This window comes from Hyperolius riggenbachi, chromosome 2 (assembly GCF_040937935.1).
Source record: "Hyperolius riggenbachi isolate aHypRig1 chromosome 2, aHypRig1.pri, whole genome shotgun sequence".
Classification (NCBI taxonomy): Eukaryota; Metazoa; Chordata; class Amphibia; order Anura; family Hyperoliidae; genus Hyperolius; species Hyperolius riggenbachi.
This window is the reverse complement of record NC_090647.1, coordinates 321,704,382-321,719,409: the sequence shown is the minus strand read 5'-3', so window position 1 is coordinate 321,719,409 and position 15,028 is coordinate 321,704,382. Positions and strand designations below refer to the sequence as shown.

The following is a 15,028-nucleotide window of genomic DNA, read 5'->3' as shown; positions in this document are numbered from 1 at the left end:
TGCATAGAAAGGATTTGCATGACTCCACCCACTGTCCTTAAAGGATACCTAAGTCCTAAATTCATTCTGTAATTGATGTCCTGTGTGTGTGTGGGGAGGTGGGCATAGGCTTACCGCGCCTCCCTTAGCCCAGCGTCTGTCTCAGTTTAGATGTAAATATGCCCATTCTAAAACTCTGGTCTGTACAGGCGCAGCATGTCTGTGGGAGTACGCAGCCATAATGCATGCCCTCTGACCGCTTGTGCAGTATGCATGCGCATGTGCAGTATGTCCATTTGGGCACCTTTTGACGCCGAACTCTAGTCCAGTGCCCGCGCTGGCTATGTCTTCCTGCAGACATACTGCACCTGCACCTACCCTACTAACCAGAAATGGGCACATTTACATCTAAACGGAGACAGCTGCTGGGCCACGGGAGGTATGGTAAGCCTATGTGCACCTCCACAACCGCACACAGGGCATCAATTACAGAATTAATTTAGGACTAAGGTATCCTTTAAATGATCTTGGGTTATAGTTACAAAATCTTGGTAAAATGTATGTGTGCAGAGAGTGCATGTAAAGTTTACCTGGCTTACACAGACAATGTAGGCGTTGTGTGTGTATTGTGTATTATGCAAATTACATAACACCTAACAAAATTTGCATAAAGCCCTGGTAAACTTTACATGCGTCTTCATTACTGTAATTACTTTTTTATGTGAAGTTTTTGTAGAACTTGCTATAGGTATGTATGAACTTATAATGGAACTGAAAGCACCTGTAATGCAGAAATATGTAAAAAAGATCATTTTGCTTAGATTTGTCTAGAAATCTGTATTTCCAGTTTCTTCTGTTGCTCCATGTACTATTTTATTGAAAGCAATCTGGTTGATATTTTAATGTTGGCTAATACAGCATTATGTTAGACTATGAGCTTGATGGAGCAGTTAATGCTTCACAAGTCAGTAAATGCAGAATATGTTTTTACATACAAAACTGCAATGTTGGTTTAAACATTTATTTAGAAAAACATCTCAGAAACAAATGCAGTGATGAAGAATAGATCATTTGAAAGCTGATCAGACGCATGAAGTCTTCATGTTTTTAGAGGTCACATTCTCAGGAATGGCATAGATGTCACTTCATTCTTCTTATCCTGGAGAGGTACTGCTGCTCTAGTTGTGCAGCAGGATAAATTGCAAGAATGAAAGCATTAAGATGGAGAGACACATGAATGTGGGCCCACACGCTCCATTGGGGGCAGCATGATTCGAAATTCCTGCTTTTAGAGTCATGGTTATCTGTAGGGACGAGGAAACAGACAGAAATAAATGAATGCAACCTAAATAGTCTTGTAAGCCAGGTTTGAAAACAGTTACTTTACAAGTGTATGCAGAAATATGATTATAAGAAATGCATGTTTCTGTGTATTATTGTTATTAAGTACTGATATAGAAATAATCATTTTAACCAAGTGAATATGTGAAATGGAGCACATGCAACAAACACATGCTACCCTGCTCATATTGGTTGCAGCATTGTGGAACCAATAGCGCTTTTCTCCCATAGGACTCAAAGCGCTTAGGCCCGGTTCACATTAGCGGTTGTTTGCCAAACGGACCGGATGACCTGACCGGATCCGGACCGGATCCGGATTGGAACCGTACGGTTCTGATCCGGATCCGATCCGGATCCGGTCAGGTTGCATCAGGTGGTAATCAGGATGCGATCCGGATCCGTTTGGCAAAGTAACGTAAAAAAAAAAAAAAAATGTTGGGGTCTGGGAGGTCAGCAGAAGGGGGACCTGTGGAATCAGGCCCTCTGCTGTTTAGCACTCACCTCCACCTGCGACATGCTGCCAACATCTCCGGATCCGGATCCAGCTGTGCTGCTCCACTCCAAAATGCTTGCCCACGTGTCCCCAGCCAATATCGCCGCAACAATCCGCATAGGAAGTGGGGTAGAACATCCGGATTTCTCAGCCAGTGTGTTGTGCGGCCTCCAGTTCCCATTGGTTTGTATTGGCCGGATGGTGCAGTCCGGCTCCGCCCCGGATACGGCTGCCGGAGGGGCCGGATGAAAAAATAGCGCATGTTGGAACGGAGGCCGGAGTCCGGATCCGGCCCGGATCCGGTCCGGCTCCGGTTCTGCAGAACGGACCCATGTGAACGGACGCATAGGCTTTAATTGCTATGCCGTGCGTCCGTTCCGTCCGTTCTGCAGGCGGTGCGGCTCCGGCACGGCGATTCCGGAGGGCCACCGCAAGTGTGAACCGGGCCTTAGGCTCTCTCAGATTCAGTAATTGGTAGTAGGATGAAGTATTCACACAACAAAAGTTATATTTCTGCAAATGCCAAACTGAACAGGAGGGTTTTCAGTCTGGATTTAAACACGTCCAGGGATGGAGCTGTCCTGATCTGTTGAGGTCAGGAGTTCCAAAACGTAGGGGCAGCATGACAGAAGGCTCTGGGACCAAAAGATTCCAAGTGGACTCTGGGTATGACTAGATCAGATGTGGATCTGAGAATGCGGGGATTGCTACGTAGCTGCAACATATCTTTCATGTATCCAGGGCCTAGATTAGTCAGGGATTTAAATGTCAGTAGGCCGATATTGAATAGGACCATCCATTCTATAGGTAGCCAGTGAAGGGAGTGCAGGACTGGCGTTATGTGGCAGTGACGGGGTTGGTTGGTTAGCAGTCTGGCAGCAGTATTCTGTATCAGCTGTAAGCGGTGCAAGACCTTTTTTGGAAGGCCAGTGTAGAGAGCAGGGCCGTGCAGAGGGTCCTTAAGTGGGGGGTGCTCAAATTAAAAAAAGGGGCCTGTCAATGCCTTCCCCCGCATGCCCCCACCTCGTTTTTGGCTAGGGGTATTGATTGTCATGCTGCTGAATGCAGGTGCTGGGTGCCATGTGGGTTCTGAGTGTAAGTACAGAGTATCATGTGGGTTCTGGCTATGGTTGGGTATCGAGTTTCATGCGGGTGTTGATTGCAAATACTTAGTGCCATGTAAGATCTGGGTGCATGTACTGGATGTCATGTGGATGCTGGGTGCAGGTACTGGATGTGACATGGGTGTGAATACTTGGCGCCATGCCTGTACTGGGTGCTGGCTATGGGTGGGCTTTGGGCATCACATGGGTTTTTAATGCAGGTACTTTGGGTGCGGGTACTGGTTAACCACCCTGGCGTTCTATTAAGATCGCCAGGGCGGCTGCGGGAGGGTTTTTTTTAAATAAAAAAAAAACTATTTCATGCAGCCAACTGAAAGTTGGCTGCATGAAAGCCCACTAGAGGGCGCTCCGGAGGCGTTCTTCCGATCGCCTCCGGCGCCCAGAATAAACAAGGAAGGCCGCAATGAGCGGCCTTCCTTGTTTTGCTTACATCGTCGCCATAGCGACGAGCGGAGTGACGTCATGGACGTCAGCCGACGTCCTGACGTCAGCCGCCTCCGATCCAGCCCTTAGCGCTGGCCGGAACTTTTTGTTCCGGCTACGCTGGGCTCAGGCGGCTGGGGGGACCCTCTTTCGCCGGCGATCAGGCAGCACACGCGGCTGGCAAAGTGCCGGCTGCGTGTGCTGCTCTTTATTTGATGAAAATCGGCCCAGCAGGGCCTGAGCGGCAGCCTCCGGCGGTGATGGACGAGCTGAGCTCGTCCATACCGCCCGGCTGGTTAAGTAGGTGCTTGGTGCAGATAGCGGGGGCCATGTGGAAGCTGTGTGCAGGTGTAAGTACTGGTTGCAATTTTAGGCCTGGGTGCAGATACTTGGGGCTTGATTCACTAACCCGAGGCTAAGTGTTAGCAAGTTAGCAGTAAAGTCTGTATCAAGCTGCTTTGGGTACCAAGGTCTAGTTTGTATTGGGTGTTTATTTGCAGTGGGTGCTATGCAGTATTGGGTGCTGAATGAGTAGCAGATGGTGATAAACAATAGTGGGTGCCATGTGAGTGCTAATTGGTACAGGGAGCCATGTGAGTGTTGGACATGAGTAAGTAGGGAGTGCCATGTGCGGTCTGGATGTGTGCCATGGGAGAGTACTGAGTCTCATATGGGTTCGGACCAAGGATGGGTACTGGGTGCTATTTGGGTGCTGGCCATAGATGGGTACTAGGTGCATGTAATGGCTTTGGAACTTGGTGACGTTTGAGTACTGTGCCATGTGCATGTTGATTATGGGGGTATGTGGGTACTGGGAGTGAGTACATGGTGATATATACGGGTGATAGGTGCTAGCTAGTGGGGTATTTGTTGTCATGTGGGTGCTAAAGGCAGATGCTGGGTGCCATGTGGGTTCTGGGTGCTGGCCCATGGTGTCATGTGGATTCTGGCTGTATGGGTGTGTTTCAACCATCATGTAGGTGTTGATTGCAGGTACTCAGTCCCTTGTGAGTTCTGGGTGCAAGTACTGGATGTCATTTGTGAGTGCTTGGTGTGGGTGCTGGGCCCCAACTGGAGGCTTAGTGCAACTGGAACTACTGCAGATGAAACATGTGGGTGTTGGGTGCAGGTACTGGGTATCACATAGGTGCAAATATTTGGTGCCATGCCTGGGTGCTAGCCATGGTTGGGCATTGCGTCATGTGGATTCTGAGTGCAGGTACTTTGGGTGCTAGTACTAGTTATGTGGGTGCAGATAGTGGGTGCCATGTGGAGGCTGTGTGCAGGTGTGATTAGTGGGTGCCATGTTGGGGCTGGGTGCAAGTACTGTGCCATGTAGGTGTGAGTACTGGGTGCCAGCTATAGGGTGAAGGGGTGCAGGTATTGGGTGTCATGTGGCTGTTTGATGCAAGTACTAAGTGCCATATTGAGGCCGGATGTGAGTATTGGGTGCAGGGTGCTTGGTGCAAGTACTGGGTGCTTGCTATAGTGGGGGTTACTGGTTGAGTGTAATGTATGTGGGAGCTGAATATTGGTGGGATTGTTGTGGGTGCAAGGGGTGGGAGATCACTGTGGGTACTGCTATGAATGGCATAGTTGCTGCTAGGGGAGGTAGAGATCAGTGTGGTTGCTGGGGGAAGGGTAGGTCACTGTGGGTGCTGGGGGGAGAAGTAACTGTGGGTGCTGTGGAAGGTAGAGGTCAGTATGGGTGCTGGAGGAAAGGGAGGTCACTGTGGATCCTTTGGGGGAGATCACTGTGGGTCTCGGGAGGTAGAGGTCATTGTGGGTGCAGGGGGTGGGAGGTCACTTTGGGTGCTGCTATGAATGGCATAGTTGCTGCTAAGGGAGGTAGAGGTCAGTGTGGGTGCTGGGGGAAGGGTAGGCTACTGTGGGTGCTATGGAAGGAAGAGATCAGTATGGGTGCTGGAGGAAGGGGAGGTCACTGTGGGTGCTGGGAGAAGTCAGTGTGGTTACTGGAGGAATGAGTGGATGCTGGGTGTTGGGAGAGGCCACTGTGGGAGCTGGCAATGGGAGAGGTCACTGTAGGTGCTGCTTTTGGTACGGGACGTCCCTGTGGGTGCTGCAGGGGACAGGAGGGTAGCCACTGGGGGAGGGAAAAATCACTGTGGGTGCTGGGGGAGGGATAGGTCACTGTGGGTGCTGGGGGAGGGAGAGGTCACTATGGGTGCTGGGGAGGGAGAGGTCACTGTGGGTGCTAGGTGGAGGGAGAGGTCACTGTGGGTGCTAGGTGGAGGGAGAGGTCACTGTGGGTGCTGGGGGAGGGATAGGTCACTGTGGGTGCTGGGGGAGGGAGAGGTCACTGTGGGTGCTAGATGGAAGGAAAGGTCACTGTGGGTGCTGGGTAGGGAGAGGTCACTGTGGGTGCTAGATGGAGGGAAAGGTCACTGTGGGTGCTGGGTAGGGGAGAGGTCACTGTGGGTGAAAGGTGAAGGGAGATATCACTGTGGGTACTGGGGAGGGAGAGGTCTGTATGGGTCCTAGGTGGTGGGAGAGGTCACTGTGATTGCTAGGTGAAGGGAGATGTCACTGTGGGTACTGGGGAGGGAGAGGTCAGTATGGGTCCTAGGTGGAGGGAGAGGTCACTGGGTACTAGGTGGAGGGAGAGGTCACTATGGGTCCTAGGTGGAGGGAGAGGTCACTGGGTCCTAGGTGGAGGGAGAGGTCACTGTGAGTGCTAGGGGAGGGAGTGGTCACTGGGTACTAGGTGGAGGGAGAGGTCACTATGGGTACTGGGGGCGGAGAGGTCAATATGGGTACTAGGTGGAGGGAGAGTTCACTATAGGTGCTGGGGGAGGGAGAGGTCAGTATGGGTCCTAGGTGGAGGGAGAGGTCACTGTGATTGCTAGGTGAAGGGAAATGTCACTGTGGGTACTGGGGAGGGAGAGGTCAGTATGTGTCCTAGGTGGAGGGAGAGGTCACTGGGTACTAGGTGGAGGGAGTGGTCACTATGGGTACTGAGGAGAGGTCAATATGGGTCCTAGGTGGAGGGAGAGGTCACTGGGTACTAGGTGGAGGGAGAGGTCACTATGGGTCCTAGGTGGAGGGAGAGGTCACTGTGAGTGCTAGGGGTGGGAGTGGTCACTGGGTACTAGGTGGAGGGAGAGGTCACTATGGGTACTGGGGAGGGAAAGGTCAATATGGGTACTAGGTGGAGGGAGAGGTCACTATGGGTGCTGGGGGAGGGAGAGGTCAGTATGGGTCTTAGGTGGAGGGAGAGGTCAGTATGCCACACTAGGATTTCTGTCTGGGCCTCTTCACTTGAAAGTGTCCCAGACGGGGGCGGAGCTTCCCGTGGGTGGGCAGGGCTTATCGTGAACGGGGGCGGAGCTTATTTTGCGCGGCGAGAAGGGCTTTTTTAAGATTTTAAAAAGGGGGTGCCTGGGCACCCAGAGCACCCCCCCTGTGCACGTGCCTGACATAGACCCTACGGGCCCTTTTACACTTAATCAGTTGCTCTCAGTTAAAATGGAAAGAAAACTGATTTTCAAAGTAATGCCCATGTTTTCCTATGGCACCTTTTACATTTAACGCGTTTTAACTAAAATCTTCTTCCCAAGGCACTGCTATGGAAAAAATGCATACTAATGCGTACCAACTGATTAAGTGTAAAAGGGGCCTACCAAGGTTGCACTGGTGGTTCAAATGCTCTAGGATGGCACATCATACATACCATTGCTAGAAGGTTTACTGTATCCCCCAGCACAGGCTGAAGCTTATGGAGGAGATTCCCAGAGACATGCAGTTACTCTAGAAGGACTAAACAGGGCTGTAGAAAGTCCTTAACCCATCAGCAGGGCTGGCATCTGCTTATTTGGGCAAGGAGGAACATGATGAGCACTGCCAAAGCCCTACAAAATAATCTCCAGCAGGTCACTATTGTGAAAGTCTCTGACCAAACAATCAGAAACAGACTTCATGAGCAAGGCCTGAGGGCCTGACGGCTTCTAGAGGGCTCTGTGCTTACTGCCCAACATGATGGAGCATTTGCCACAGAATAGCAAAATTGGTAGGTCCACCAATGGCACTTTGTGCTTATCACAAATTCGAACAGGTTCATCCTAAGCACATGTGACACACATGAAAGGGTCTATAGAAGCTGTGGAGAATGTTATGCTACGTACTTTATATCATCTTGCAGCATGATCGGTTGGTTGGTGAGTCAATGATGGTCTGGGGAGGCATACTCATGGAGGGACACACAGACCTCTACAGGGCTAGATAACTACATCTTGACTGCCAATAAAAATCAGGATTAAATCCATGGACCCATTGTAAGACCCTCAGGCCCCGTTTACACCTAATCAGTTGGTGTGCGTTAGTACGCGTTGGTACGCGTTAGTACGCGTTTTTTCCATGGCAGTGCATTGAGAAGAAGATTTCAGTTAAAACGCGTTAAGTGTAAAAGAGGCCATAGGAAAACATGGGCATTACTTTGAAAATCAGTTTTCTTTCCGTTATAACTGAGAGCAACTGATTAGGTGTAAAAGGGCCCTAAGGCCTCATGGGCACAGGCATGAGGCCCACAGCTGGCTAAGACCACCGGACCCCCCTTGGCTATGGGCTTTACAGCAGTCACTATGGCTGCCATGGTAACCCCTACGCCACTGGTTGGTAACAAGAAAATCTCTAACTTGCCACTGTTTTTTTCCAGTTTGAACACTCATTTTCAATTCGCTTCCTGATTTATACAATTCAACATCCTTTTCTCACTAGGTATTTGTCAGTTCTCTTGCTTTCCTCAAAGAGGAAAGTGCAGCTTTACAGGAGCTGCCAGAGAAGTTACCGGAAGGAAACTTTTGATCAGGCCCATTTTGGGTGATTACAGTTATGATTTATAAAGGGCACACACAATTAGGTGACAATTGTGTCACCTGAGGACACTTCCTAATTAAAAGGAAAGCTTTCTGCAAGATTACTACTTTCCCAACAATGGGCAATATTTGTAAATTATGTTGTGTATGTGCTTGTGTGTGTGGTGAACTAAGGCTGGTTTACAGGGGCCACAAAACATGGTGGTTGCAGCATTTGCCATTCAAAAGTAATCAAGTGCTATCCATTCAAATGAATGAAAGCGCTTTTTAAAGGTCAGTTACGGCTCTTTGTGTCATAGTCGCTATAGATCCCGTCATCTCATCCAGGGCGCTACAAGTAGCATCCAGGATTGGCTATGTCTCGGCGCTTCCGTGTCCCCCAGGAGGGTCATACCGTGACAGTGAAATGCTAGTAACTGATACTGAAGGCTTTTCTGCTCGGAGCAGAGAAGTGTTTAGCAATACCTTAACGAGACGGCGCAAGCCTATCCGGCAAATGCCCGTAAGAACCAGCCCTTAATCTGCTCATCAGGGTTGAGTACTATAAGATCCCTCTAAACTGGCTAACTGATGTTGTATCAATACTGCAATACTGCGTAACAATATAGCTGCAAACTTCAAATGTGCAAGTGGACAGCACTCCGATGTTGGAATCAAGTCGATGTGCCAAGGTCTGTGAGTCAGGCAGCACTCCTGACTCCAAATACAGACTGTAGAAAGTGAAAACTGGCTCCATCTGGATGTATCAAAGCTCTTTAATGTTACATAGACACCAAAGACATCCTATACAACGTTTCAGAGGGAGAACCTCCTTTTTCAAGCTTATGTCAGTGACACGCCTGTCCCCCTGGGGCACAAGAGATCGATCAGCAGTGATAGGCTGAAGCCTATCACAGCCGATCCCTGTGATAGGCTGGCCGGGGGAGGGAGGGTGGGAATAATAAAAGAAAAATACATACATTTATGAAAAAAAAAGAACATAAATATTTGTAAAAAACAAAACAAAAACAAACATCTGGGGAGTGATCAGACCCCACCAACAGAAAGCTCTGTTAGTGGGGAGAAGAGGGGGAAGGGGGATGACTTGTGTGGTGTGTTGTGCGGCCCTGCAGCTTGGCCTTAAAGCTGCAGTGGCCCATTTCAGTAAAAATGGCCTGGTCTTTGGGGGGGTTTAGCACTGTGGTCCTCTAGTGGTTAAAGGGTTCTGTGAAAAGATGTGTAAAACTTAGAGGGAATTAAAAACAGGATTGAACTTCATCCCAATGAGTACTAGAAATGTTAACCGTTTCTCAAGATTATTGGTGGGTTCTGTGTGGCTAATATTGTGGTGAAACCCCTCCCAGAGTATGATATCATGACTATGGTCATGACAGTTTCCTTTCTGTGAACCTTGTTGTGGGAAATAAAGGCTGCTTTCAACTGTCAAGCAACGTATGTACGTGTGTGTGTGTGTGTGTGTGTGTGTGTGTGTGTGTGTGTGTGTGTGTGTGTGTGTGTACGTGTGTGTGTGTGTGTGTGTGTGTGTGTGTGTGTGTACGTGTGTGTGTGTGTGTGTGTGTGTGTGTGTGTGTGTGTATATGACCTTTAAGCCTATCAAATTGTTAGTGGGTGTGGTTATAGATAATGGTAGTTGGTGCTGTCTAGCTTTTTTCTCGTCTGACAGCAGTAAAGATGATGACATGCAGGCTCACTGTGGATCAAACAACATGGACATATTACATGGTGAGTATCAATCATTCCTTGATCTGTCTTCTATTTATTAAATTCTTAGTAAAGTTAAATTTTAAAGGCTGTTGCTAAAAACACTGTTTCTAAGCTTCAATTATTCAATTAGAAGCTTACAGAATCACAACTGGACATAAAGTCACGCTGTGCTGCAACTTTAACCAGCCGAAATCTTTCCTCTTACCTCTGGTTTTGGTGTTTTTGTTGGATCAGCATTTGCCTAAAAAATAAAAAGTTTGTGTTAATTGTGTCAATTTAATTAGCATACCAACATTGCTACAACAATGGGTCTAATGCACAAACCTATGGTAATAGGTAGGCAGTGCAAAGCAATATTACCAGTACTAATGGCCAGCAATTAGGACGACCTGTGGTACATGAGCAACACGAGTGTTGCTATGATAACGTGTGTTATGATACTTGCATAGTGGGCAGCAGTGCTTGCATTACCAATGCACTTCAGGTTGTGGTAAATGTGCAATGCACGGTACGCTGCTGGTGTTAGTCACATAGCAATATTACCATAGGTTCATGTATTAGGCCCAAAATAACATATCCAAAAAGGAATTATACATTTTGCAATGCTTGCTATAAAGATGATATGACTAGCTGCTGAGGGTGACAGGAATAATCATATTAAGTAGTCAGCAGTGATAGGAATCTTTCAATTTGCAGTCAAACCCTTTCTATAGATGAAGCCGAGTGTTTGCATGTGTGCTCCCCAATAACCAAATACAGATGCGCACAGTTCTGAGATAAAGAAGGAAATCTGAGCACCCAATCCATTTTAGCTTGTACTTTACTCCATTCAACAACAGATAATGCTGTAAGTGTCTAATGAACTGAAACAGCTATTAGTGCAGCATCCATCTGTCTGCAGCTTGCTCCCGCTTAAGGTGGCCATATATCCAGCGATTTTGCACACAGACCAACCTTCCGATTCAATAATTTTATCAAATCGGAGAAAAATCAGGCTGCAATATGTCTTCTTGAGCGATTTCAGGCCCGAAATCGGTTGAACAGATCAATCAGACATGCTGGAAAATCTTGGTCACAAGTGCTTAATTGGGTGCACGGTGGTAACGGTGTTTGATATTGCGACAACCGACATACCTGACAGACCCCCGGTCGGTGCCCACCCAATTGTAAAATGCCAGGTGCAGCTGGGGCTTCTTTGTACATAGCCTTGGTAGAAGCCCCCGGCGAGGTGAAACAGCAGTAAGATTACAGTTACCTGGCACCCACTATGTCTCATAACCACCTCCTTCTATGGTAAGCACTTGAGCACTTTATGACTGATGTAATTTGCAAAACTGTGCTACATGCTTGAATAAATAGGCCAAGAAGTTATAGCAGTGCCGGGTTCATCTGTTTGATCTGATTTTACTGGAAAATTCCAAAAATGTGCAGACGTTACCAATAACTGTCGGATACGAATGACATGCAGATGTCAAGGACATGTAGTAATCACCAATGACATGCAGATATCAGCAGCAATAAATCAGATATCAGTATGGCCAGAATAAACGCTAAGCCATACAAGCCCACGTGGTCCATGATATGGGGGAGCTCTGCAGAAGAGGAACAAAAATCCCCCTCTCCTGCAAAGCCCTATCCACGTCAAGGAAAAGGTGCTCATCTTGACCTCATGCTCTGGGAGGTGGGGTACTAACTCTCACACATGTGGGGACAGGCTCGGGTGGGGGCTCATCCAGGAGTCTCTGACACTCCTTTAATAAGGGGACCTCCAAGTGTCCATCCACATTCTTTTTATCTTTCTTCTCTCATCCTTCTTCAATATTCGTGATTGCAGAGCCGCCATCCTGTCCCTCCCCGGCCACAGCATGACTACCTCCACCACACATCTTCTGGGCACCCCACACACCATCATTCCCTGGCGACAATGCACCAAAATGGTTGGAACCTCCGCCTAACTGCCACTTCCTCTGAAGACTGACGAAATACAGTAAAGGGAGCCTCAGCAAAAGCATCTTTAAATCTTCCACTGGGGCTCTCAATTGATCCACTTCTCTAGAAAGCCCAGCAAAAACATCTTTGAATTTGTAGTTGGGGTTTCCTATTGGTCTAATGCTATACAGTGCCTTTGCCGGGAGAAATTTTGAATAGTGCTTTTGCTGGTGGAAATTTTCCAGACAGCACGTGCCCCACAAAGACAGTACAGTTTTCTCACTGGCAAAAGGGCAATTTCACTTACAATTTTTTATTTTAATTAACACATCAGGTTTATTGAAAGAATTCAGCAATACAAGGAAAAACAAACAATAAAATGAAATAATTGTTACACTGCAGTATCACAGACGCACGGCAGCATGATACAGAGTCCTTAGCTTATGTGCCACATTCTGAGTGATTGCATTCACCCCAGGCATAAGCCAATGTTTCTAAATATGACTTGCCAGAATAACAATAATAACCATATAATTAAGCATCAAGTTTTACCTAAATACATGCTATACCAATAATGCCTCCAGCTAACCAACAAACACATCCATATGATAGAGCAGACCCCCCCCCCTTTCAAATAATTTTGGGATCTCAAGGAAACCCTACATTGGTGGGGGAGTGGGTATTTATTGTACAGGACGCATGGTCTTTTAAAGTTGATGTAGGTGTGGTTATTCATTGTAGCAGCCTTGTTGTTTAGCCCCATTTCATGTTTCGCCCTTACAGTGTTTCCTATTATACTAGCGCATGCTAGGAATTCTTGCTATTAGACCCCACAATTATAGTGCTCCTTAATTCACTACCCCTTATTGTGGTGCTGCTCATATATTGCCTCCCTATTCTATTGCTTTTTATTATTGTGCTTCGTTATACAGTACCCCTTATTTTACGGTGCTCTATTGTCTATTATACTCCACCCTCACCCCTTACACATTCAGGGAGAACATACAATAAGTGAAGAGGACACAGAGGAGACAAAGTGGTACTTTAGAAACGTTCTCAGCCTGCCACAGTCACAGGAATGTAAAATGCCAGGAAACTCCTGAAAAACATCAAGGAACCAGTCGGAGACAAATCAGCCACTGTTGCAGCCAGCCCAGCCACTTTTAGACCTTGGTGTGTGGGGAGTTTATCCAATGCACCCACATTCTACAGAACTTATCATGCACTCCTCTACTCTGGTATATTACCTCATGATAAGGCAAAGTATGACTAACTAATTGGATCCAGTCTGTGTACGTAGGGACTGTCGGATGAATCCAATATTTAGTTAATAGCTTACATGCTAGATTAAAAACTATAAGGAATAACTGTTTTTTTTACATTTGGCATTGATGCATCCAGACAACACATTCAATAAGCAGACCTTAGGGTCCTCTGGTATAGAAAATTCCCACGTGGTCATATAAGTACCTGATAATTTGACCACAGTTTTGGTTAACTTGTAGGCATGTCCACATTAAGTGAATAAAAGTACCATGGGTAGATTGACTTTCAGTCAGTTTTAAATGGCAAAATCACTTGTGGTGTGGAGCACTGATAAATGTTTGTAGCAATTTTCAAATGAAAGGGAGTATCATGAGTCCTGAGGTTACATTTGCTGCATGACTCTTTTTATTGTTGTATCTACAGTATACAATATTTTGTCAGTGCACAGGAAACCCCCCCCCCCAAAAAAAAAAATCAAAATAAGTTGTCCTTGATTATCTAAGAGCTCATTCACACAACACAACGCATGAATGTGATTGTGTGCTTGTGGTCCCAACGCACGGCATGGGCACCGCGGGGCGTTAAAGAGCAAATGTCGGCAGCTGCAATACTTTAAAACCCAATGAGAAATGCGTGTCATACGTTAAAATGTTCCTTGTCGTGTTGCATTGCAACATGTGGGATTGGTAACATGGAAGTCTACTTGCATGTTACCATGCGTATCACACACAGGACTTGATTCACTAAACCGTGATAACTGATATCACGGTTGCGCTAGCTTTTTGCGTAACATTTTTTGCATGAAAACAGTTGCGTTTTCGTGCAAAATTTTGTGATTGCGTGCACAAAACGTTACTCACGTTATAAATCGTGCAAAACGCTAGCGTTACTGCGATATTAGTTATCACGGTTTAGTGAATCAAGGCCATTATGTGCAGTGTGTCATGACTGACAGCAATGCACATAGCGTGAATAAGCCCTAAAGCTTGATATGATGTTTCTACAATTCTTGCTTGCCAAGTAATGAATGGTACGCCATGGAAAAGGTGAGAATATATAAGTGAGAATGGGGCTGGGATCCTCTAGAATTTTGTGAGACTGAGGTGAGTTTTAACGCACGCACACGCGCACACTCACACGCACGCACACACTATATATATCACCCAACCCTAAAAACACTGATCTTATTAACCACTGATATTGAGCTATGGAATATTGGTCACATCAATGCCAATAAAGAGGGCTGCTTCACCTTGCCTTATAGCCAGTCCAACCTTGACATCAGGGCTCAATATGAGAGTGAAGATATTAAAAAATGATAAATGCGTTTTGAACATTTTAGAGTACTTTTAAGGATACCTTGACATTGCAGCTCTATACACTGACCTCCATTTGGTAACTTGATAAAGTAAAATGTTATGCTACATAATAAACGAGATTGGAAAGCAAAAGACGTATAAATACAAGTCGGTTTTCTGACTTAAGAGATACTCACAAATACTCCTCCAAGGGCCAGTAACATAAGAGACAGCAGAATGGCACAAAGTATTTGATTCCGTTGCATCTTGTATGAAGAGCTTCACTAGATCCTTCCTACAGAAGCAATGGTTCTTCTCTGTACAGAAGCACAGGAAGGATGTGCCTGTATGTCACGATTCAGCTAGGACCTTTTCTTTAGAGACACCTGTTATATACAGCTGTGGATTCTCATGACCCTGCCCCAAACTGTTTATTTAGAAACTACAAAACTACAGCACCGAAGAGAACCACAAGCACAGGATGCACATCCCTCAGTCTTTACAGTGTTTTAACTGTTCAAAATTAGAGGAACTCAGATCCAATTATCAACAACTTCTATAACAGTTTAGTTACAATAATTACACTGTTCTGAGAAATCTAGCATGCTGAGTATGTATCAAAAAATATATTTTACCATT

The 15,028-nt window shown here is 46.5% G+C and overlaps 1 long non-coding RNA gene across 1 annotated transcript; it reads right to left on the bottom strand.

Moving 5' to 3' along the window:
• Positions 1-986: 986 nt before the first annotated feature.
• On the bottom strand, positions 987-14,764 carry LOC137546583 (uncharacterized). The gene is made up of 3 exons (XR_011026295.1): positions 14,587-14,764; positions 10,102-10,137; positions 987-1,283 (listed from the first exon to the last, which is right to left on the bottom strand). It is a non-coding gene; the product is annotated as an uncharacterized lncRNA (long non-coding RNA).
• Between the last annotated feature and the right edge of the window lie 264 nt (positions 14,765-15,028).